Source organism: Triticum aestivum, chromosome 2B, assembly GCF_018294505.1.
Source record: "Triticum aestivum cultivar Chinese Spring chromosome 2B, IWGSC CS RefSeq v2.1, whole genome shotgun sequence".
Lineage (NCBI taxonomy): Eukaryota > Viridiplantae > Streptophyta > Magnoliopsida > Poales > Poaceae > Triticum > Triticum aestivum.
Genome location: NC_057798.1, coordinates 770,134,607 through 770,158,267, shown reverse-complemented (window position 1 = coordinate 770,158,267; position 23,661 = coordinate 770,134,607).

Below are 23,661 nucleotides of genomic sequence, written 5' to 3'. Positions count from 1 at the left end.
AAGCTCGAAGGATAAGCAGAATGAGGAGAATAAAAAGGCCAAGTACAATCTTCCTCGCACCGCAGAAGTCTGGCTGTGTGATGCTTTCTTGAGGGCCGCTGGAATTCATGACGACTTTTATTATTTGGCTGAGAATGCAGGCCTTACCAGCTTCCTCCACGACCAGCACGAATAGTATCTCCTACTCACTAATATTTTTGTGCAAAATTTTTATTTCCATGCTAAGAAATCACCACCTTCAGTGGAATTTCACTTGTATGATGAGGTTAAGGAGATGTCACTCCGTGATTTTTGTTGGGTCTGCAAGATACCCATTGTAAGCAGCATCGAGGAACCACATCATAGTGATGTGGATGAATTTATTGATAGAATTGCTGTAGGGGAAATGAGGAAAGTTTCAGATGCAAGAATTACTAGTATACATTTTTCTGTTCTACATTACTTTGTGATATTTGCTAGTAGATGCTTAATTGGTCACGGGAACAGTGGAAATCTTAGTGCTCCTGATCTTGTTATTTTGCGGCCATGCTTTGTTTCGTGATACAACTTCCAGTTTAGGCGCTATTGTCGCTAAACGGTTAAGTCTGAACCGTACAAAGGGCCCCATATTTGGAGGCATCTTTGCTTCACGCCTTGCTAAACACTTTGAGATACCTCTTAGGCATCATGAGAAAGAGGAAAAGTTGCTGCACACTATTTTTCTAGATTATAAGAGTATGGTAGCACATGATTTTATTGATAAAAATAAGAAGCAAATGCTTAAGTATAATTTGATATTTGATAAAACTCACTGTGAGACTATTACCTTGCCAGCGCCCTCTTTGTTTAACGTACTTTCAGGCATGTACCTCATTTTTCCCGAGGCCATTTATGCATACTGGAGGCTAACCCAAGTCCCATAACCTCAGCCTGAGCCACCACTTGACCAATATCAATAGTCTGTTTATTAGTGGGATCTAGAGGAGATCGCTAACCATTGGCACCCTGAGGACTCTCCTCAGTACACCAAAGAGAGTAGCTTCGACCAGTGGCCCTAAGACCAACTTAGGCCAAATGCCTAAGCTTGGGGGAGTACGTATTTCTCATTGACATTACATTCATGTTCACACACTCATTCTAGTTGTAGGTGTTCATACTTTTTCAGTGTACTATCCATGCTAGTTTATTTTATTTTCTTGCCTTCTTCTTGTGTGTTTGAAAAAACTTAAGAAAAACTAAAAAAATTAGTTGTAGCTTTTAGCTAGTTTACTTTCCGCTAGAAGTAGTAATATTCAAAGAAAACCCAAAAAGATTTCTCGTTCTTCTTTTGCTTGTTGGGAGTTTTCCCGTGTAAATAGTTTTATTTCTTTTCTTTGGGGGTCGAGAGGAGAAGACCATGATGAAAATGTTGAGTGGCTCTCATTTGCATTATTGTTGATCTAACCAAGAGCCCATATTACCTTGTCTTCTCCTTTGTATTAAATGCTTGCAGATTCTAGCTTAGTCCAATGCACGTGCACTATTATTATTATCCACACCGTTCGGTCGTGCGAGTGAAAGGCAATAATGACGATATATGATGGACTGATTGCGATGAGAGAAGCTGGTATGAACTCGACCTATCTTGTTTTTGTAAATATGATTCCTCCACCGTTCCTGATTGAGCCTATTATGGATGAAACATGTTTGCAATGACAATTAGAGATTATAGTTGCTCATGCCATGCTTAATTAGCTAGGAGTTTATAATGGTTTACCTTGTGTGCCAACATGCTATTAAAATGGTTGTGATGTAGTATGATAGGGTGGTATCCTCCTTTGAATGATTAGAGTGGCTTGACTTGGCACATGTTCATGCATGTAGTTGAAACAAAATCAACATAGCCTCTATGATATTTATGTTCATGGTGATTTATATCCTACTCATGCTTGCACTCATTGTTGATTAATCTTAATGCATGTTCATGACTGTTGTCGCTCTCTAGTTGGTCGCTTCCCAGTCTCTTTCTAGCCTTCACTTGTACTAAGCGGGAAAACTGCTTGTGCATCCACTTCCATAAAACCCAAAGTTATTCCATATGAGTCCACCATACCTTCCTATATGCGGTATCTACCTGCCGTTCCAAGTAAATTTGTATGTGCCAAACTCTAAACCTTTAAATGAAATTATGTTTTGTATGCTCGAATAGCTCATGTATCAACTAGGGTTGTCTATATCTTCCATGCTAGGCGGATTATTCTCACGATGAGTGGACTCTGCTCATCATTCATGAGAAAATGGCTGGTAACAGGGATGCCAGTCCCATGCTCAAATCAAATCAAAATAAATGTAAACAAATCTCCCCCAAGATTGATGTTAGTTGGATGGCACCGGTTGTTTCGGACAAGCCATGGATTGATGTTTATTGGTGGTGGGGAGTATAAACTTTACCATTCTATTTGGGAACCGCCTATAATGTGTGTAGCATGGAAGATATCGAGATCTCTCGGTTGTTATTTAACAATGAAAGTATGCCGGTCAAAATATTATTTATCTCTGCTTCCAAACTCGAGCTCTAGCACCTCTGCAAATCCTTGCTTCCCTTTGCGAAGGGTCTATCTATTTACTTTTATGTTGAGTCATCACCCTCTTATTAAAAAGGGATTTCATTTCTGTGCCCCCGGTTCCATAGCTCTACTCATTCATCCACACTCTATTAACTTTTGCTCACTTTTCCCCACTCCCTTTCCTGAAACCCTTAGAACAGGTTATAACGGATGTTGCCGTCGGGTTAATGCCTTTGACCATTAGCTGATGAGTGGGGCCACGTATACGTGGGCGCATGCCAGACCGTAGTCGTGGGGTAGCACGTGTCCATGGACATGCCTGAAACATCCCATCATATAAAGAGGGCAACCACCTCCATCGCCTCTACCATTTTCCCCCAAACCCCCTCCTTGTCGCATCATCTTCCTCTCCCCCACCGGCATCGTCTCGCTCTCCTCCACTGCTTCCACCGCACCATCTCGCTCTCCCCCACCGCATCCTATTCATCACCTTTATCACCTCCATCTGTAAGATGGCCGATGCTCGTGGCGACGATGGCGCAGCGGCCAGAGATGTGGTGGAGCTACAGGGTCTAGGCGCGGTGACCGCGGATGTCGGCAGTGTCCACGGCGGTGCGGGGAAACTTGCAACCACTGTGTATGTGGCGGGCTCCACCTCATCGCTGCAGAAGGTGAAGGCGTCGAGCGGCACAGTCAATCCAGATGCCCCTGTTCCGCCGCCTGCCATGGAGGAGTAGGTATTTGCACTTGCTTAGCTTGTATAGTTAATGGATCCATTTTTGCATTGGTTAGATTGTGATTCATATGGTAGTTCAGATGGTTAGAGTAGTTGGTTTGTCGGATGGGCCGGGGTTTTCTGTAGGGTATGGGTTGGGGGGACAGGGCTTTTTGGACTAGGGTTTGTTGGATGAATGCGTTGCAAAAATGCTATGTTGTGAACTATGATTTTAGGTGCTGCAATGATTGGGGTTTTTAGATTTGTTTTTAGATTTGGATAAATTTGTTGCAAAAATGCTAGATGTTGTGAACAAATTGGGGTTTTGAATGCTATGGTGCTTATTAGTGTTGTTTTTAATGTTCACAGATTGGGGTTTTTAATGCTACTCAGATTCGTTGCCTTAGATTGGGTCCCTATTAGATTTGTTTTTGAATTCTACTCAGATTGGGGTTTTGAATGTCATATGCCCAAATGGAATCCATTGATTAAGAAGTTATAAATTTGATTCAATGTGTGTAAATTTGTCATATTGGGGTTTTTGATTCATTAGTATATAAATTTGATTCATTAGTGTATAAATTTGTCCACAATATGTAGTTATATTAGCTCTATTCTTCAATGTGTGTGCATGACGAATGATCAATGTGTTATTTGAATATCATATTGGGGTTTTTGATCAATGTGTGCACAAATCTAATACATTGATATACTAGTGATGGATGTGGTTTTTGAATGCATAGAGCTAAGGGGCACATAAATAAAAAAACACTTCTAAAACATTTCTGATATTGGGAGTATATTAGCCCTATGATCAAAGTGTCATGTGTGCATATCTAAATTTTCAATTGGCTACTAGTGATGGATGTAATTGTATATTCAGGAGGATGATGGTTGGGAGGGAGAAAGAGGAAGCTGGCCGAATACGACCCGTACGAGGGGGCGTTTAGTGACGATTCTGAATATGAGGTAAGCCTATCCCTTGTTCATTTAGTTCCTTTGACATGGTGTATATGAATCTATAATGTATTAATGCAATTCATTCATGTGTGCAGTATGATTCTGGAGATGATGTGTACAAGGGAAACGTCGCGTCCTTCACAGCCAAGGAGGTGCAGAAGATCAAGGCCAAGGGAGTTGCTTCCTTCTACAATCGCAAGTTCAAGAAGTGGCACTGCCCCTACTGCACCACCAAGCCAAAGCCCAAGAATGGCCGCTTTGATCACCTTCTGTCTCATGCAGAGGATGTAGCGATCCACGGGGAGGACTACAAGATCAGGGGGGCAGCATGCTGCGCTCGCGAAGGCCCCGACTCTAGCGTGAAGTGATGTGATGATGCTGTGATGGTGTGATGATGTGAACTAAATCTTAACCTTTAGGGTACTTAGGGTCCGGTTAATTATGGTAAACTTAATGTGGCAGTTTATGGTGTGAACTTAATCTATGGTGATGCTAGTAACGTATTATTCTATCTATATTTGTCAGTCCTTATATTTGCCTGTGGTGTATGGTTACTTCTGTTTAGATGTTGTGAACTAGAGTTTAGGTGCTGCAATGATCAAACATGTTGTTTCAGTGTTGCTTCACTGATCAGACATGTTGTTTCAGTGTTGCTTCACTGATCACTTTAGTGTTGCTTCACTGATCATACATGTTGTTTCAGTGTTGCTTCACTGATAACACATGTTATTGGTCTCATGTTTATTAATCAAATCAAATGCATGCTTTTTCCCACCAGCAAATTATCTATGTATGTTTGTGTAAATTCAAGAAAATGCAAAAAAAAACCTTGGCAAACTATCTATGTTTGTGTAGGAGACCATGTGTGCAAAATTTGAGGTGATTTAGTGGAGGTCACAAAAATTTGAATTTGAGAAATATGCTCCAAATGAGCTCCCAGGCTACGGTAAACAGCCCATTTGTAATCAAGTTTTTTTGGACCTACTCTAAATGAGCCAAATGTTTTGTATTAACACATATTCAATCTATGTAGTGTAGATTCGAAGTCTCACTATTTTTTGAATTAATCTCATATTTTTACATTTTCTTTTGAAAAATATGCTTTAATATAAAAACTATTAAAAACACATATAAAATATGAAAATGTAAAACTAAGTTCAGATCCTTCTTATTCACTTTCAAATAAAGCTTTGATGATTTTTTTGATTTTATTAAATTTTTGAAAAACAGAAGGTAACCCTACCTCACCACCTTGAACTCTATGAAATCTTGTAGGTGATAGCTCATATGTGTGAAGGTTTTCTCATGAAAATGACCATAGACCAAGTTTATGATTTTTGGTTGGTAACATGTCACATAAGACAACATTGTGCACACGTTTCATACTTTTTTTTAAATTAATGGGTGCTCATTTGACCTCGATCGTGCCAGCTAGGGTTTTTTCATGAAAATGACCATAGACCAAGTTTAGTATTTTTCCTCGTTAGTGTGTCTTATAAAACAACGAACGGCGAAGGTTTCATATTTCGATTTTTTTTTAAAAATAGTTATGCTCAGTCAAAGCTTTCGTAACCCCGTTGACCAGCTCAAAACCCCTCTAAACCCCGCGGGGTTTTTCCTAACCCTAGCTCCCAATGTTAGTCGTCCATCATACCCTAGCGCCAAGCGACAACCCTCGGATGTGGTCTTCTAGAAGGAATTCGGTGGGCAGGCTGCGTGCAGGCTCCGGGCCGTTGGATCACAAGGACGGCTCCACATCGTTGGGTCGTGGGGCGATCCACGAGAGGCGATCCTGTTGGTTGTGCTCGGCTGCTCACCCATCACTGACTCCGCAAAAAAAACGGTGGTGTTGGGCCCAAAAGGAAACCAAGCTCTAGTTGGGTCGTCGAATCGCGTCGCTTTTTTGTGAACGTGTTGGGGCTCTGTTTTTTGTGAACGTGTTGGATCTGGGTTTTTTGCATCGTTTGAAATTACACAAAAATTGACATTGCATAGAAAATTTAGTTCTTTTTGTTCTATACAAATGTAAAATGGCCAAATTTATAAGGGCTAATTTATTTTTATCATGCAAAATGGCCACAAACTATTAAAAAATGGGTCATTTTGCATTTGTATAATGGCCACAAGCCCTCTATCTCTTTTTATCATGCAAAATGACCAAATTTTTATGGGCCAAATTTATTTAGATCATGCAAAATGGCCACAAGCTCTTCAAAAATTGTCTCTTTTTTCATATAATATAGGGTTGACCACGGATTCCCACACGTGCAATTAGCTTCTTTTTCTTCTTCTTTTCAAACCACCATTTCCCACGTGTGTACACTCCCCATGCAGCAGTGGGTTTGAAAACGGGCTACTAACTTCACATTTGATCTTGTTATTGCCACGGCCAAATAACACGTAGCACTTTGGCTCTTTAAGCCACCCTCTGCCTCTGCCATCCCTCATCCATCTGCCCTTCTTGCTCTTCAACCCCTTATCCGTCTTCTGCACATCGCTTAGCCATGCAGTACACCGGACCAACCTACCACTTCCCACCCACCGTTTCGGAGAGGCTCTACCTACCGGCGTGTACGTTGATCGCACACTACATGTGTGGGCGATATCAAGGCTGAGGACCGCAAGAAACTTCACCGAGTTCTTCCTCCCGTCCGGCTACCACCACCTCCCGAGGGGATCTCCAACGATGTTCCCTGTCGAGGAGGTCATCCAAAACCGGGTGGTGGTTGCTCTCCTTTCCCACTTCACCAACACATTCAATGCCTTCTACCTCCTCGGCTGGGTGCTTTGGTGTAGCTCCGAGTTCATCGCTTTCACCACCCACAACAGGTTCACAGAGTACAATAACATCTTCCCCACCGCGGCGTGCATGCACACTCTTCCGTACCCCATCGACAACGCCCGGAGGAGAAGTGAAAAGGGCGCCCGGAGGAGGAGCAAGGTGGAGAAGGCGGCGGCTAGGGTTCTAAACCCTCTATCTTTTTTTAGTCTATGTTATGTTAAGTTGTAACTGAACTATGTTGGAGTTGCTATGGGCTTGTTGGCCCTTTTCTTAAATTCTATTATTAAGTTTTCTATCTATTCTATTATTAAGTTCTTCCTAGTTTGAGCTATGTGATCGTGCTATGGGCTTGTTGGCCCTATCTACATATTGGGACTACATATTTGTTGATTATTTTCTTTGAGAGCTCGGCTTGTTAGTAGGGTTCCCTTGTTAGTAACCACCTAGTGCGTGCAAGCAAGCTTTGTTAGTAGGGATGAATGAGTACAACTAAGTAAGGGAGTGGCTCTTTTTTTACACAAGCCACAAATATGTAGTCACCTAGCTAGAAGACAGGAACCAGCGGCAGTGACCGTTGCTGCATCCGTGGCAGCTGGCGTGCAAGAAAGCTGCTCGGTCAGTGCATTATGGCAGACGCATCGGTGCATGCAGGCTCGGTCGGCGCATGCAGGCTCGGTCAGTGCATCGTGGGATCATGGCATCAGCGCATGCAGGCTCGATCGACGCATGCAGGCAGGGTTTGCTGGGTGCATGCATAGCAGGCTTCTGTCCTGGCGGTGCACGCAGACGTTTATTGCAAGGGACGACCCAACGAAACCACGGCCCAACGGTCGAACACAAACACCACCCAACGCGGCCCCACTTGTCAGGTTGAACGGACGACACAGTCCAGCATGGCCCCATTAGTTAGAGTTAACGGTCAAGCCTTTGACCCGACGGCAACGTCCGTTGTGCCCAGTTATGAGGGTTTCTGGCAAGGGAGTGGGGAAAATTGAGCAAAAGTTAAGAGCACGGGGATTAATGAGTAGACCTAAGGAACCAGGGCACAGATGTAAAAATCCCTACTAAAAAGCACCAATTGGAGAGCACCGCTATTATTTACATGCATTGCTATTAATTTACATTGAGTATGACTGTGATTGGATCTCTTTTACCATGAATTACAATGTCTAGTCAGTCCTTAATCTTCAGGGGTGCTCTACATTTATGTTTTGCGCTCTCAGAAAGGGCTAGCGAGATACCATCTTGTTATATCATATTATGATTGTTTTGAGAAAGTGTTGTCATCAGAGATTTATTATTATTGCTCGCTAGTTGGTTATGCCATTGATATGAGTAAACGTGAGACCTAAATGTTATTGTGAATATGGTTAGTTCATAATCTTTGCTGAAAACTTGAATGCTGGCTTTACATATTTGCAACAACAAGATCAAACAAAGTTTGTAAAAGTTTTTCTTTATCACTTTCAGTTTGTCAACTGAATTGCTTGAGGACAAGAAAAGGTTTAAGCTTGGGGGAGTTGATACGTCTCCAACGTATCTACTTTTCCAAACACGTTTGCCCTTGTTTTGGACTCTAACTTGCATCATTTGAATGGAACTAACCCGGACTGATGCTGTTTTTAGCAAAACTGCCATGGTGTTATTTTTGTGCAGAAATAGAAGTTCTCGGAATGACCTAAAAATCCACGGAACAACTTTTTGGAATTAATAAAAAATATTGGCGAAAGAATTAGCATCAGGGGGCCCACACCCTGTCCATGAGGGTGTAGGGCGCCCACCCCTAGGGCGTGCCCCCTGCCTCATGGGCACCCTGGGACTCCACCGACCTCAAACCCAACTCCATATATTCACTTTCGGGGAGAGAAAAATCAGAGAGATGGATTCATCGTGTTTTACGATACGGAGCCGCCGCCAAGCCCTAATCTTCCTCGGGAGGGCTGATCAGGAGTCCGTTCGGGGCTCCGGAGAGGGGAATCCGTCGCCATCGTCATCATCAACCATCCTCCATCACCAATTTCATGATGCTCACCGCCGTGCGTGAGTAATCCCATCGTAGGCTTGCTGGACGGTGATGGGTTGGCTGAGATTTACCATGTAATCGAGTTAGTTTGGTTAGGGTTTGATCCCTAGTATACATTATGTTCTAAGACTGATGTTGCTATGACTTTGCCATGCTTAATTCTTGTCACTAGGGCCCGAGTGCCATGATTTCATATCTGAACCTATTATGTTTTCATGAATATATGTGAGTTCTTCATCCTATCTTGCAAGTCAGTAGTCACCTACTATGTGTTATGATCCAGCAACCCTGAAGTGAAAATAATCGGGACCATTCCCGGTGATGATCATAGTTTGAGGAGTTCATGTATTCACTAAGTGTTAATGCTTTGGCCCGATACTCTATTAACAGGAGGCCTTAATATCCCTTAGTTTCCAATAAGACCCCGCTGCCACGGGAGGGTAGGACAAAAGATGTCATGCAAGTTCTTTTCCATAAGCACATATGACTATATTTGGAATACATGCCTACATTACATTGATGAACTGGAGCTAGTTATGTGTCACCGTATGTTATAACTGTTGGATGAGGAATCACATCCGACGTAATTATCCATCATTGATGAACTGGAGCTTTTCACATATTGTTCTTTGCTTAGTTACTTCTTCGTTACCACTATTACGATTGCTACGAAACTGCTACTATTACTTTTGTCACTGTTACCGTTACTTCCATACTACTTTGCTACTAAATATTTTGCTGCAGATATTAAGTCTTTCGGGTGTGGTTGAATTGACAACTCAGCTGCTAACACATGAGAATATTATTTGGCTCCCCTTGTATCGAATCAATAAATTTGGGTTGAATACTCTACCCTCGAAAACTGTTGCGATCCCCTATACTTATGGTTATCAGGGGGCGATCTTCGGCGACGAGCATGATGGCGGGACCGAGCCTCGGCGATGACGGGCACGGGCGATGGTGACTGCGACGGTAGGGGCGGCGGGCGGCGTCGGGGCAGACTGGCGGTGTCATTGTCGTCGGCATCGTCGGGGGCTAATGCGAGATGAAAACTGAAAATTTTGATGAGTGGTTCTTATATACCCAGATAATTGGTCCCTGTTTGTGGTACCAACCAGGACTAATGCCACCCTTTAGTCCTGGTTGGTGCCAGCAACCGGGACTAAAGGTCAGTTTTCGTCAGCCCAAAGGGCAGGAAGCAGGGACCTTTCATCCCGGTTGGTGGCACCAACCGGGACTAAAGGGGGGGCATTAGTCCCGGTTGGTACCACGAACCGGTACCAATGCACCTCTTTAGTCTCGGTTGATGCACCAACCGGGACCAAAGGCTTTTTCTGCATGCGTCGCGGCCAAAATTTTAGTCCCACCTTGCTAGTTGAGAGAGCTCGAGAGTGGTTTATAAGTGTTGTTGCGGCCAACCTCTCGAGCTCCTCACAACTGCAGGCTTTTAGGCCTAATCTCTGTCACTATGTGCCTATGGGCCTACTGGGCCTACTGCGGGCCTGAATCCTGGCCCATGGTTGGGTTTCAAGTCGTATTCAGGCCGTGGTGGCCCAGTAGGTGTTACTTTTTTTACTCTTTTTGTTTTTTTGCTTTATTTATTTTATTTCATTTCTACTTACAGCAAAATACTTACTAGCTGGTCATGTAATTCTTTTTGCTTTTAGGTAATTAAAATTATAAAATTTCTGTTAGTGCCATTTGTTTTCCAATTTGAATAGTTTAAATTTGAATTTTTTTGAATTTTGTGTGAATCACTAGTTTTTGAATAACTTTACTACAAAAATAGATTTTTGAGTGATTCTTTTTCCTGCTATTTAATATTACTGTGTTTTATCAGTATATTCAAAAATAGATTTTGTTATTTTAGTTTCTAACAAATAAATTTCTTTATGATAATTCTTTTTGCTATTAAAGTTTCTAACAAAAAAATTCTTTATGAAAATTCTCTTTGCTTTTAATGTTTTGAACAGAAAATACTTTGATAATTTTCGTAGCATAAATTTTATATAATTTTACTTTCAATAATCCTAGAGGTTTATAAAAATTTTTAGTTTATTCCTTTTGCTATTGGAGTTTTATAAAAGCTTTTTAGTTGATTCTTTTTGCTATTGAAGGATATTATAGTTTTGTTTGAGTTGATCATAAAAGAATATTTTCATTGATTATTTTTAGTTCATTCTTTTTGCTATTAGTTCATTCTTTGAGCTAAATGACCATGCAGCTGAAAAGCACTACAAATGAACTCTGAAAAGGTTGAATGTTGGCATGGTATCATCATTTCACCCACATAGCATGTGCTAAAAATTTGAGAGGATTACGACAAAACTGGATGCACTTCGTGTACAAAACAGACAATCTCTTTCGAATGATCAGGGTTTCGGATGGAAACTCATCTGTTACAAAAGGCATTTCATTTCTTCACATGTAACTACAACGATATTCTAGATCAAAGGCATCATCATAATAGTTGTGGATAGAAAGTCTTCACTTTTTCTTCGCTTGTCTCCTTTGCTTATTAGGCCGTAACCATGGATACTCTTCATCGTTTAACAAGGTGCTTGAGTCAGCCATGACTCTGAAGGGAGGAATTTCATGAAACTTTTGATAATCTTCAGACATGTCTGTCTTGCCCTCCAATCCCACGATGTCTCTTTTTCCTAAAAGAACTATGTGGCGCTTTGGCTCATCGTATGATGTATCCGCTTCCTTATCTTTTCTTTTTCTTGGTTTGGTAGACATGTCCTTCGCATAGAAATCCTGCGCCACATCATTGGCTAGGACAAAATGGTTCATCTGTGTACCCAAGATTGTTCAGATCCACTGTTGTCATTCCGTATTGTGGGTCTACCTATACCCCGCCTCCTGACAAATTGACCCATTTGCACTTAAACAAAAGGACCTTACAATCATGTCCATATTCAAGTTCCCATATGTCCACTATGTAACCATAATATGTGTCCTTTCCCCTCTTGGTTGCTGCATCAAAGCGGACACCACTTTTTTGGTTGGTGCTCTTTTGAGCTTAGGCGATCGTGTAAAATGTATTCCCATTTATCTCATACCCTTTGTAAGTCATTACAGTCGAAGATGGTTCCCTCGCCAACGAATATAGCTCATCAGAAACAGTGTTGTCACCCCTGAGATGTGTTTGCAACCAACTACCGAAAGTCCTAATGTGTTCACATGTAATCCAGTCATCACACTGGTCTGGGTATTTGGAGCGCAGAATGTTCTTGTGTTCATCGACATACGGGGTCACCAAGGTAGAATTCTGTAGAACTGTGTAGTGTGCTTGAGACCAAGAATGTCCATCCCTACATATTATTGAGTCCCCTCCTAGCGATCCTTTTCCACTCAGTCTCCCTCCTACCGCGATTGAGGGAGACCTATCTTCTTAAGGTCAGGAATGAAGTCAACAAAAAACCTAATGACATCCTCTATTTTATGGCCCATGGAGATGCTTCCTTCTAGCCTAGCGCGATTACAGACATATTTCTTTAGGACTCCCATGAACCTCTCAAAGGGGAACATATTGTGTAGAAATACAGGGCCCAGAATGACAATCTCGTCGACTAGATGAACTAGGATGTGTGTCGTGATATTGAAGAAGGATGGTGGGAACACCAGCTCGAAACTGACAAGACATTGCGCCACATCACTCCTTAACCTTGGTAGGATTTCTATATCAATCACCTTTTGAGAGATTGCATTGAGGAATGAACATAGCTTCACAATGGCTAATTGAACATTTTCCGGTAGAAGCCCCCTCAATGCAACCGGAAGCAGTTGCATCATAATCACGTGGCAGACATGAGACTTTAGGTTCTGGAACTTTTTCTCTGCCATATTTATTATTCCCTTTATATTTGACGAGTAGCCAGACGGGGCCTTCATACTGAGCATGCATTCAAAGAAGATTCCCTTCTCTTCTTTGGTAAGAGTGTAGCTGGCAGGACCTTCATACTGCTTTGGAGGCATGCCATCTTTTTTGTGCAAACGTTGCAGTTTCTCCCGTGCCTACGGTGTATCTTTTGTCTTCCCATACACGCCCAAGAAGCCTAGCAGGTTCATGCAAAGGTACTTCGTCACGTGCATCACATCGATTGAAGAGCGGACCTCTAGGTATTTCTAGTAGGGTAGGTCCCAAAATATAGATTTCTTCTTCCACATGGGTGCGCGTCCCTCAGCTTCATTCAGAATAAATAGTCCGCCGAGACCCTTTCCGAAGATTACTTTTAAATCATTAACCATAGCAAGTACGTGATCACCGGTACGCATGGCGGGCTTCTTTCGGTGATATGGCTCGCCTTTGAAATGCTTGCCTTTCTTTCGACATTGATTGTTGGTCGGAATAAATAGACGATGTCCCAGGTACACATTCTTCCTGCATTTGTCCAGGTATATACTTTCAGTGTCATCTAAACAGTGCGTGCATGCATGGTGTCCCTTGTTTGACTGTCCTGAAAGGTTACTGAGAGCAGGCCAATCATTGATGGTTACAAACAGAAACACATGCAGGTCAAATTCCTCCTGTTTCTGCTCATCCCACACACCTACACCATTTCCAATCCACAACTATAAAAGTTCTTCAACTAATGGCCTTATGTAAACATCAATGTAATTGCCGGGTTGCTTAGGGCCTTGGATGAGAACTGGCATCATAATGAACTTCTGCTTCATGCACAACCAAGGAGGAAGGTTATAGATACATAGAGTCATGGGCCAGGTGATGTGATTGTTGCTCTGCTCCCCAAAAGGATTAATGCCATCCGCGCTTAAACCAAACCATACGTTCCTTGCATCACCTGCAAACTCCTCCCAGTACTTTATCTTGATTTTTCTCCACTGCGACCAGCAGCGGGTCCTCTCAACTTCATGTCTTTCTTACGGTCCTCTTTGTGCCATCGCATCAACATGGCATGCTCTTTGTTTCTGAAGAGGCGTTTCAACCGTGGTATTATAGGAGCATACCACATCACCTTGGCAGGAACCCTCTTCCTGGGGCGCTTGTCGTCAACATCAGCAGGGTCATCTCGTCTGATCTTATACCGCAATTGACCGCATACCGGGCATGCGTTCAAATCCTTGTATGCACCACGGTAGAGGATGCATTCATTAGGGCATGCATGTATCTTCTGCACCTCCAATCCTAGAGGGCATATGACCTTCTTTGTTGCATACGTACTGTCGGGCAATTCGTTATCCTTTGGAAGCTTCTTCTTCAATATTTTTTCAGTAGCTTCTCAAATCCTTTGTCAGGCACACCATTCTCTGCCTTCCACTGCAGCAATTCTAGTACGGTACCGAGCTTTGTGTTGCCATATTCGCAATTGGGGTACAACCTTTTTTGTGATCCTCTAACATGCGGTCGAACTTCAGCTTCTCCTTTTCACTTTCGCACTGTCTATTTGCATCAATAATGACCCGGCGAAGATCATCATCGAGCACATCATTTGGTTCCTCTTGATCTTCAGCTTCCCCTGTTGAAGCATCTCTAGCTTCCCCCGTTGCAGCATCACCGTATTCAGGGGGCACATAGTTGTCATCTTCTTCTTCTTCTTTGCTCTCTTCCATCATAACCCCTCTTTCTCCGTGCTTGCTCCAAACATTATAGTGTGGCATGAAACCCTTATAAAGAAGGTGGGTGTGAAGGGTTTTCGAGTCAGAGTAAGACCCCATATTCCCACATATAGTGCATGGACAACACATAAAACCATGCTGCTTATTTGCCTCAGCCAATTCAAGAAAATTATTCACGCCCTTAATGTACTCGGAGGTGCGTATGTTACCGTACATCCATTGTCGGTTCATCTCCGCGTACATCATGAATAGATAAGTGACCAAATTAATAGAAGTTCATCATCACATTAAAACCAAAGTACATACATAGTTCTCATTGAACAACATATAGCTCTCCAGAGCATCTAATCAAACCATACATTGAAACTATGTAAAATATTTCATTCCAACAAGAAATGCGATCATAACCACAACCAAGGTAACAATTGATCCAATGGCATAATGATACCAAGCCTCAGTATGAATGACATATTTTCTAATCTTTCTAATCTTCAAGCGCATTGCATCCATCTTGATCTTGTGATCATCGACAACATCCACAACATGCAACTCCAATATCATCTTCTCCTCCTCAATTTTTCATTGAAGTAATTGTTTTCTTCTTCAACTAAATTTAACCTCTCGACAATAGGGTCGGTTGGAATTTCTAGTTCACATACCTCCTACATAAAAGAAATCTATGTCAACTTGCTCGGCATAATTGTCATAAACACTAAATGAAACTAATAGTTATAAAAGAAAATATATATACCACATCTGAATCATAGAAAGGATGAGGGCCGACGGAGGCGGATACCAAAACCATCGCACTATATAATAACAAACAATAATAAGTAAAAAAACTACACAAATATCTATCCAAATCATACAAGTAAGAACTTTTTTGTTTTAGAAAGAAGATAAGACCAAGAGACTCACCACGGTGGTGCAGGCGACGAGATCAGCGCGGGCGACCAACGGCGGTGAGGACGGGGACGGGACAGGACGGACCGCCAAACCTAGACAAATCTCGAGGAAAATGGAGCTTGGACAAGGAGCTTCAAGAGGAGAAAGCTTAAGTGTGGCTCGGGTATTTCATCAAACACCTCATGTGCATAGGAGGTGAGCTAGAGCACCACAAAGCTCTCCAACGGCTAGCCAGAAAAACAGAGTAGTGGAGTGTTCTGCTTGCGGGCGAGGGGGTATATATAGGCAACTCATTGATCCCAGTTCATGGCTGCAACCGGGACTAAAGGACACCCTTTGGTCCTGGTTCAGCCACCAACCGGGACCAATGGTGGTGGAGGCACATTGGTCCCGGTTCGTGCCTGGAATCGGAACCAAAGGGGCCAGACGAACCGGGACCAATGCCCAATGATGGCCCGGCCAGCCCACTGGCCTCACGAACCGCGATCTATGCCCCCATGGGTCCCGGTTCTTGACTGAATCGGGACTAATGGGCTGGCCTGGCCTAAACCAAAGCCATGTTTTCTACTAGTGAAAGTCATTCCCTATGCCTCGGCCATAGGTTCTATAAAGTATGACATGTTGTGTACCAGACCTATTGTGTACCTTGTCATCAGTTTGGAAAGGGGGCACAATAGTGATCCAGGAGTAGATCACTGGATAGCGGTCAAAATTTATCCTCAGTTACCTAAGGGGACTAAGGAAATATTTCTCGGTTATGGAGGTGATAAAGAGTTCGTCGTAAAGGGTTACACCGATGCAAGCTTTGACACCAATTCGGATGACTCGGAGTCTCAATCTGGATACATATTGATAGTGGGAGCAATTAGCTAGAGTAGCACCATTCAGAGCATTGTAGACATAGAAATTTGCAAATATACATATGGATCTGAATGTGACAGGCCCGTTGACTAAACTTCTCTGAAAAGAAAAGCATGATCACAACTTAGTACTCTTTGCGTGTTAACACTACAAAAAAAAGACACATCCGTGACATTTTGGGCCGAACGAATTTTTTTCTGTCATACTTATGACACTTCTATGATGATAATTGTGACAGAACCCGATATCATCATAGATGTGGTGGGCTCCTACTTATATGACAAAAAATCATGATAGAAAATGGGCTTTTCATCCTAGGCGGGCCAGAGATGCAGCTGCATGACATTCTTTGGGCTGTCCATGACGGAAAAAAATCATGGTAGAAGCGAGGGCGAGGAAAATATCGGGGTGTTCCCGGTTACGTGGGTGGTCGGGGCTAAGCGATGCACGGAGGCTGCGCATTTCTCTTGTACGCGCACGCGTGTGGGTGCGAGGCGTTGGGCTCTAACTGAACCCGAGCGATGCGTTCGCCTACTGAACCCGAGCGATTGCACTGCAGGCTACGCGTTACTGAACCCGAGCGATTGATCGATGGCTGTTAACTGAACCCGATCGAGCGATTCCTTTGCTACTGCTGCTAAGTGAAGCCGGTCGATGCTACCTCTGGATGAACAGTGAGTGTTGCAGGGGGGTTTTGGATGAACAGTTCCTGGTGGGTGTGGATGAACAGGACCCCGTGGTGTTGCCTCTGGATGAACAGGACCCTGATCGAGCGAGACGGTTGGGCTGGATGAATAGGACCCCGTGGAGGGCTGGATGAACAGGACGATCCCATGGAGGGCTGGATGAACAGTACATGGTGGAAGGGTGGATGAACAGTAGCCCATGGAGGGGTGGTTGAACAGGAGACCGTGGACAGGGCTGGTTGAACAGTAGCCGGTGGAGTAGCGCACGGTGGAGGCTGGATGAACAGGAGCCCGTGGATGAACAGTCGCAGGTGGAGGCTGGAGGAGGTCGACGGTGGATGAACAATAGCCTGTGGAGGCTTGAGGAGGTCAACTGTGGAGATGAACAGTATCCCGTGGACTCCCATTTTGCGGTATGCCACACCCTCCCGATGAACAGGACCCCCGTTTCGACAGTAGCACTCCAACACAAGTCTGTTTCCTCCGTTTTGCGGTACGCCACATCCCTCCCGATCAACAGGACCCTGTTTCGACCGTAGGAGGTCCAACAGAAGTCTGTTTCCTCTGTTTTGCGGTATGCCAGACCCCTCCCGATGAACAGGATCCCGTTTCGATCGTGGCCGGTCGAACACAAGGCCGTCTCCTCCGTTCTGCGGTACGCCAGGCCTCGTTTCCATCGGTCGTTCCGTCCAAGCCCTCCCGATGAACACGACGACGCATTTCATTCCGACCCAGCCGGTTGGCTCCCCATGAACACGATGACGCGTTGTTTCTCCGTTCCGACCCAACAATGTACACGAGCCCTGGCCGTACGTATGCGCGAGTAGGCGTTCGAGACCCCGCATGTATGTACATACGTGGCCGTATTTTCTTTCTTGCACCCTGGTCGTTGTACGTACGTGTACATGCTACGTGCGCGCCTCTACTAGGACACGTGCGCGCCTCTACTATGACCAGTATGTACGTACACGTTCGTGACCAGATTGACAATGCTACGTATGCTTCGACCAGGTGGGTCCCAACTATTAGGCACTTCCTTGCGTGCAAACATGTAGCTGCTGGGTCCCAGCAGTCAAGGGGGCGAATCGTTTTGTTTGTTTGTTTTTTTGCACGAACAGACTTCCTTGCGTGCGAAGATGTAGCTGGTGGGTCCCAGCAGTCAGGGGAAACGTTTTTTTGCGAAATATGGTTGCCCATCCAGTGAGTCCCTGCTGTCAGGTGGAGGAATAATTATTTTGTGCGTAATAAGGAGCCAATTCCTTGCGGCTGCCGTGGACCCAGCTGTCAGCCTATCAACGTATAGTACTCTTCCGATGGAAGTTGTTCCTTGACCATGTTGACCACGCTGCACCGAGAGCACCAGGGCGGTGGACGATGGTGAGGCCTAGGAAGGGGACGGCGCGGAGCCGGGGAAGACGCGACAGTGGATGCCTATGCGTTCTACCTCTTGAGCATGTGTTGGTTTTTCCCTTGAAGTGGAAAGGATGATGCAGCAAAGTAGCGTAAGTATTTACCTCAGTTTTTGAGAACCAAGGTATCAATCCAGTAGGAGACTCCTCCCAAGTCCCACGCGCCTACACAAACAAACAATAACCTCACAACCAACGCGATTAAGGGGTTGTCAATCCCTTCACGACAACTTGCAAAAGTGAGATCTGATAGATATAATATGATAAGATAAATATTTCCTTCCCTCATATCAATAATTGCACCAATCGTTCTAAGGAAAGGTCTACCAAGAATAATAGGACATGAAAGATTGCAATCTATATCAAGAACGATAAAATCTACGGGCACATAATTCCTATTTGCAACAATAAGAAAATCATTAATCCTTCCCATAGGTTTCTTAATGGTGGAATCAGCAAGGTGCAAGTTTAAATAGCAATCGTCAAATTTGTGAAACCCTAGCATATCACATAAAGTTTTTGGAATAGTGGAAACACTAGCACCCAAATCACACAAAACATAGCATTCATGATCTTTTATTTTAATTTTTATAGTAGGTTCCCACTCATCATAAAGTTTTCTAGGGATAGAAACTTCTAACTCAAGTTTTTCTTCATAAGATTGCATCAAAGCATCAACGATATGTTTAGTAAAAGCTTTATTTTGACTATAAGCATGAGGAGAATTCAACACGGATTGCAACAAGGACATAAAATCTATTAAAGAACAATTATCATAATTAAATTCCTTGAAATCCAAAGTAGTAGGTTCATTGCTATGTAAAGTTTTAATCTCTCCAATCCCACTTTTACCAATTTTAGCATCAAGATCAAAAATACTCCAAATTATTAGGACGCCTTTTAACTAAAGTTTAATCATCTCCAGTCCCATCATTATTAAGATTCATATTGCAAAACAAGGATTTAATAGGAGACACATCAATAACTTTTAAATCTTCATCATTGTTGTCCCCTAACTCTTCTTGTTTGGCAGCCATATTATTAACTAAGGTGGCTTGCTTATCAGAGATTTGGGCTATTGATTTTTCAAGACGAGCAATCTGAGAATTCAAACCATAAAATTCCTTAGACATATCATCAAGCTCTTTATTCATGTACTCCATAAAGATTTTTTGTTCTTTAAGCTCTTTTCTAAAAAAATATTATGCTAAAATTTTAAAGTCATAAAGCTTCTGTATTTAATTCAATCTCTTCCAACATTTTAAGATGGATATCAACATTCTTAGGCAAAGCCATAAGGGCAAACAGGCAAATGAGAGGCAAGCAAAAAAGACGCGAACGGGAAAGAGAGAGCGAATAAAACGACAAGGGTGAAGTGGGGGAGAGGAAAACGAGAGGCAAATGGCAAATAATGTAATGCGAGGGAGATGAGTTTGTGATGGGTACTTGGTATGTCTTGACTTGAGTGAAGATCTCCCCGGTAACGACGCTAGAAATCCTTCTTGCTACCTCTTGAGCATGCGTTGGTTTTTCCCTTGAAGAGGAAAGGGTGATGTAGCAAAGTAGCATCAGTATTTCCCTCCGTTTTTGAGAACCAAGGTATCAATCTAGTAGGAGACTCCTCCCAAGTCCCACGTGCCTAGACAAACAAACAAGAACCTCGCAACCAATGCGATAAAGGGGTTGTTAATCCCTTCACGGCAACTTGCGAAAGTGAGATCTGATAGAGATAATATGATAATATAAATATTTTCAGTATTTTTTATGATATAGATTGAAAAGTATATATTGCAAAATAAAGTAGATCGGAAACTTATATGATAGAGAATAGACCCGAGGGCCATAGGTTTCACTAGTGGCTTCTCTCGAGATAGCATAATTATTACGGTGGGTGAACAAATTACTGTCGAGCAATTGATAGCAAAGTGCATAGTTATGAGAATATCTAGGCATGATCATGTATATAGGCATCACGTCCACAACAAATAGATCAGAATGATTCTGCATATACTGCTATTACTCCACACATTGACCGACTCCTGCCTGCATCTAGAGTATTAAGTTCATAAGAACGGAGTAACACATTAAGCAAGATGACATAATGTAGAGGGATAAACTCAAGCAGTATGATATAAACCCCATCTTTTTATCCTTGATGGCAACAATACAATACGTGCCTTGCTGCCCCTGCTGTCACTGGGAAAGGACACCGCAAGATTGAACCCAAAGCTAAGCACTTCTCTCATTGCAAGAAAGATCAATCTAGTAGGCCAAACCAAACTGATAATTCGAAGAGACTTGCAAAGATAACCAATCATACATAAAAGAACTCAGAGGAGATTCAAATATTTCTCATAGATAAACTTGATCATAAACCCACAATTCATCGGATCTCGACAAACACATTGCAAAAAGAGTTACATCGAATAGATCTCCAAGAAGATCGGGGAGAACTTTGTATTGAGATTCAAAAAGAGAGAAGAAGTCATGTAGCTAATCACTATGGACCCGAAGGTCTATGGCAAACTACTCACAACTCATCGAAGAGGCCTTGGTGGTGATGTAGAGGCCCTTCATGGTCGATTCCCCCTCCGATGAAGCGCCGACAAAGGCTCCAAGATGGGTTCTCACGGATACAGAAGGTTGCGGCAGTGGAAATAGTTTTTCGTGGTGCTCCTGGATGTTCTCGGGGTAAGTATATATATATATATATATATATATATATAGGAGGAAGAAGTAGGTTGGTGGAGCAACGAGGGGGCCACGAGGTAGGGGGCGCCCCCCTAGGGCGCGCCGGGCATCCTCGTGGCCGCCTCGTCTGCTGCTTGACGTCCACTCCAAGTTTCCTGGATTCCGTTTGTTCCAAAAAGATCGCTCCCGAAGGTTTCATTTTGTTTGGACTCTGTTTGATATTCCTTTTCTGTGAAACACTGAAATAGGCAAAAAATAGCAATTCGGGTTGGGCCTCCGATTAGTAGGTTAGTCCCAAAAATGATATAAAAGTGTATAGTAAAGCCCATAAACATCCAAGATAGGTAAGTTAATAGCGTGGAACAATCAAAAATTATAGATACGTTGGAGACGTATCAAGCATCCCCAAGCTTAATTCCTACTCGTCCTCGAGTAGGTAAATGATAAAAATAGAATTTTTGATGTGGAATTCTACTTAGCATATTTCTCAATGTAATTTTCTTTATTGTGGCATGAATGTTCAGATCCAAATGATTCAAGATAAAAGTTCATATTGACATAAGAGTAATAATACTTCAAGCATACTAAGAAATTAATCATGTCTTCTCAAAATAACATGGCAAAAGAAGGCTATCCCTACAAAGTCATATAGTCTGGCTATGCTCTATCTTCATCACATGAAATATTTAGATCATGCACAACCCCGGTTTTAGCCAAGCAATTGTTTCATACTTTAGTATTTTCAAACTTTTTCAATTTTCACGCAATACATGAGCGTGAGCCATGGACATAGCACTATATGTGGAATAGAATGGTGGTTGTGGAGAAGACAATAAAAGAGAAGATAGTCTCACATCAACTAGGCGTATCAACGGGCTATGGAGATGCCCATTAATAGATATCAATGTGAGTGGGTAGGGATTGCCATGCAACGGATGCACTAGATCTATAAGTATATGAAAGCTCAAAAAGAAACTAAGCGGGTGTGCATCCAACTTGCTTGCTCACGAAGACCTAAGGCATTTTGAGGAAACCCATCATTGGAATATACAAGCCAAGTTCTATAATGAAAAATCCCCACTAGTATATGAAAGTGACAACATAGGAGACTCTCTATCATGAAGATCATGGTGCTACTTTGAAGCACAAGGGTGGAAAAGGATAGTAACATTGTCCCTTCTCTCATTTTCTCTCATTTTTTTGGTGGGATTCTTTGGCCTCTCTTTTTTATTTGGGCTTCTTTGGCCTCTTTTATTTTTTATAAAGTCCGAAGTCTCATCCCGACTTGTGGGGGAATCATAGTCTTCATCATCCTTTCCTCACTCGGGACAATGCTCTAATATGAATATCATCACACTTTTATTTACTTACAACTCAAGAGTTACAACTCAATACTTAGAACAAAATATGACTCTATGTGAATGCCTCCGGCGGTGTACCGGGATATGCAATGAATCAAGAGTGACATGTATGAAAGAATTATCAAGGTGGCTTTGCCACAAATACGATGCCAACTACATGATCATGCAAAAGCAATAAGACAATGATGGGACGTGTCATAATAAGTGGAACGGTGGAAAGTTGCATGGCAATATATCTCGGAATGGCTATGGTAATGCCATAATAGGTAGGTATGGTGGCCGTTTTGAGGAAGGTATATGGTGGGTGTATGGTACCGACGAAAGTTGCGCGGCACAAGAGAGGCTAGCAATGGTGCAAGGATGACAGTGCGTATAATCCATGGACTCAACATTAGTCATGAAGAACTCATATACTTATTGCTAAAATCTACAAGTAATCAAAACAAAGTACTACACTCATGCTCCTAGGGGAAGGGTTGGTAGGAGTTAACCATCGCGCGATCCCGACCTCCACACATAAGGAAGACAATCAATAAATAAATCATGCTCCAACTTCATCACATAACGGTTCACCATACGTGCATGCTACGGGAATCACAAACTTTAACACAAGTATTCAAAAAATTAACAATTACCCAACTAGCATGACTCTAATATTACCACCTTTATATCTCAAAACAATTGTCAAGCATCAAGTTGATCGTAGTACTCAATTCACTTCCTATGATAGTTTTTATTATACCCAACTTGGATGCCCATCATTCTAGGACCAATTTTATGACCATAGCAAATACCATGTTGTTCTAAAAGACTCTCAAAATAATATAAGTGAAGCATGAGAGATCAATAATTTCTTCAAAATAAAACCACCACCATGCTCTAAAAAGATATAAGTGAAACACTAGAGTAAAATTGTCTAGCTCAAAAGATATAAGTGAAGCACATAGAGTATTCTAATAAATTCCGAATCATGTGTGTCTCTCCCAAAAGGTGTGTATAGCAAGGATGATTGTGGTAAACTAATAAGAAAAGACTCATATCATACAAGACGCTCCAAGCAAAACACATATCAAGTGGTAAATAAAAATATAGCTCCAAGTAAAGTTACCGATAGACGAAGACAAAAGAGGGGATGCCTTATGGGGCATCCCCAAGCTTA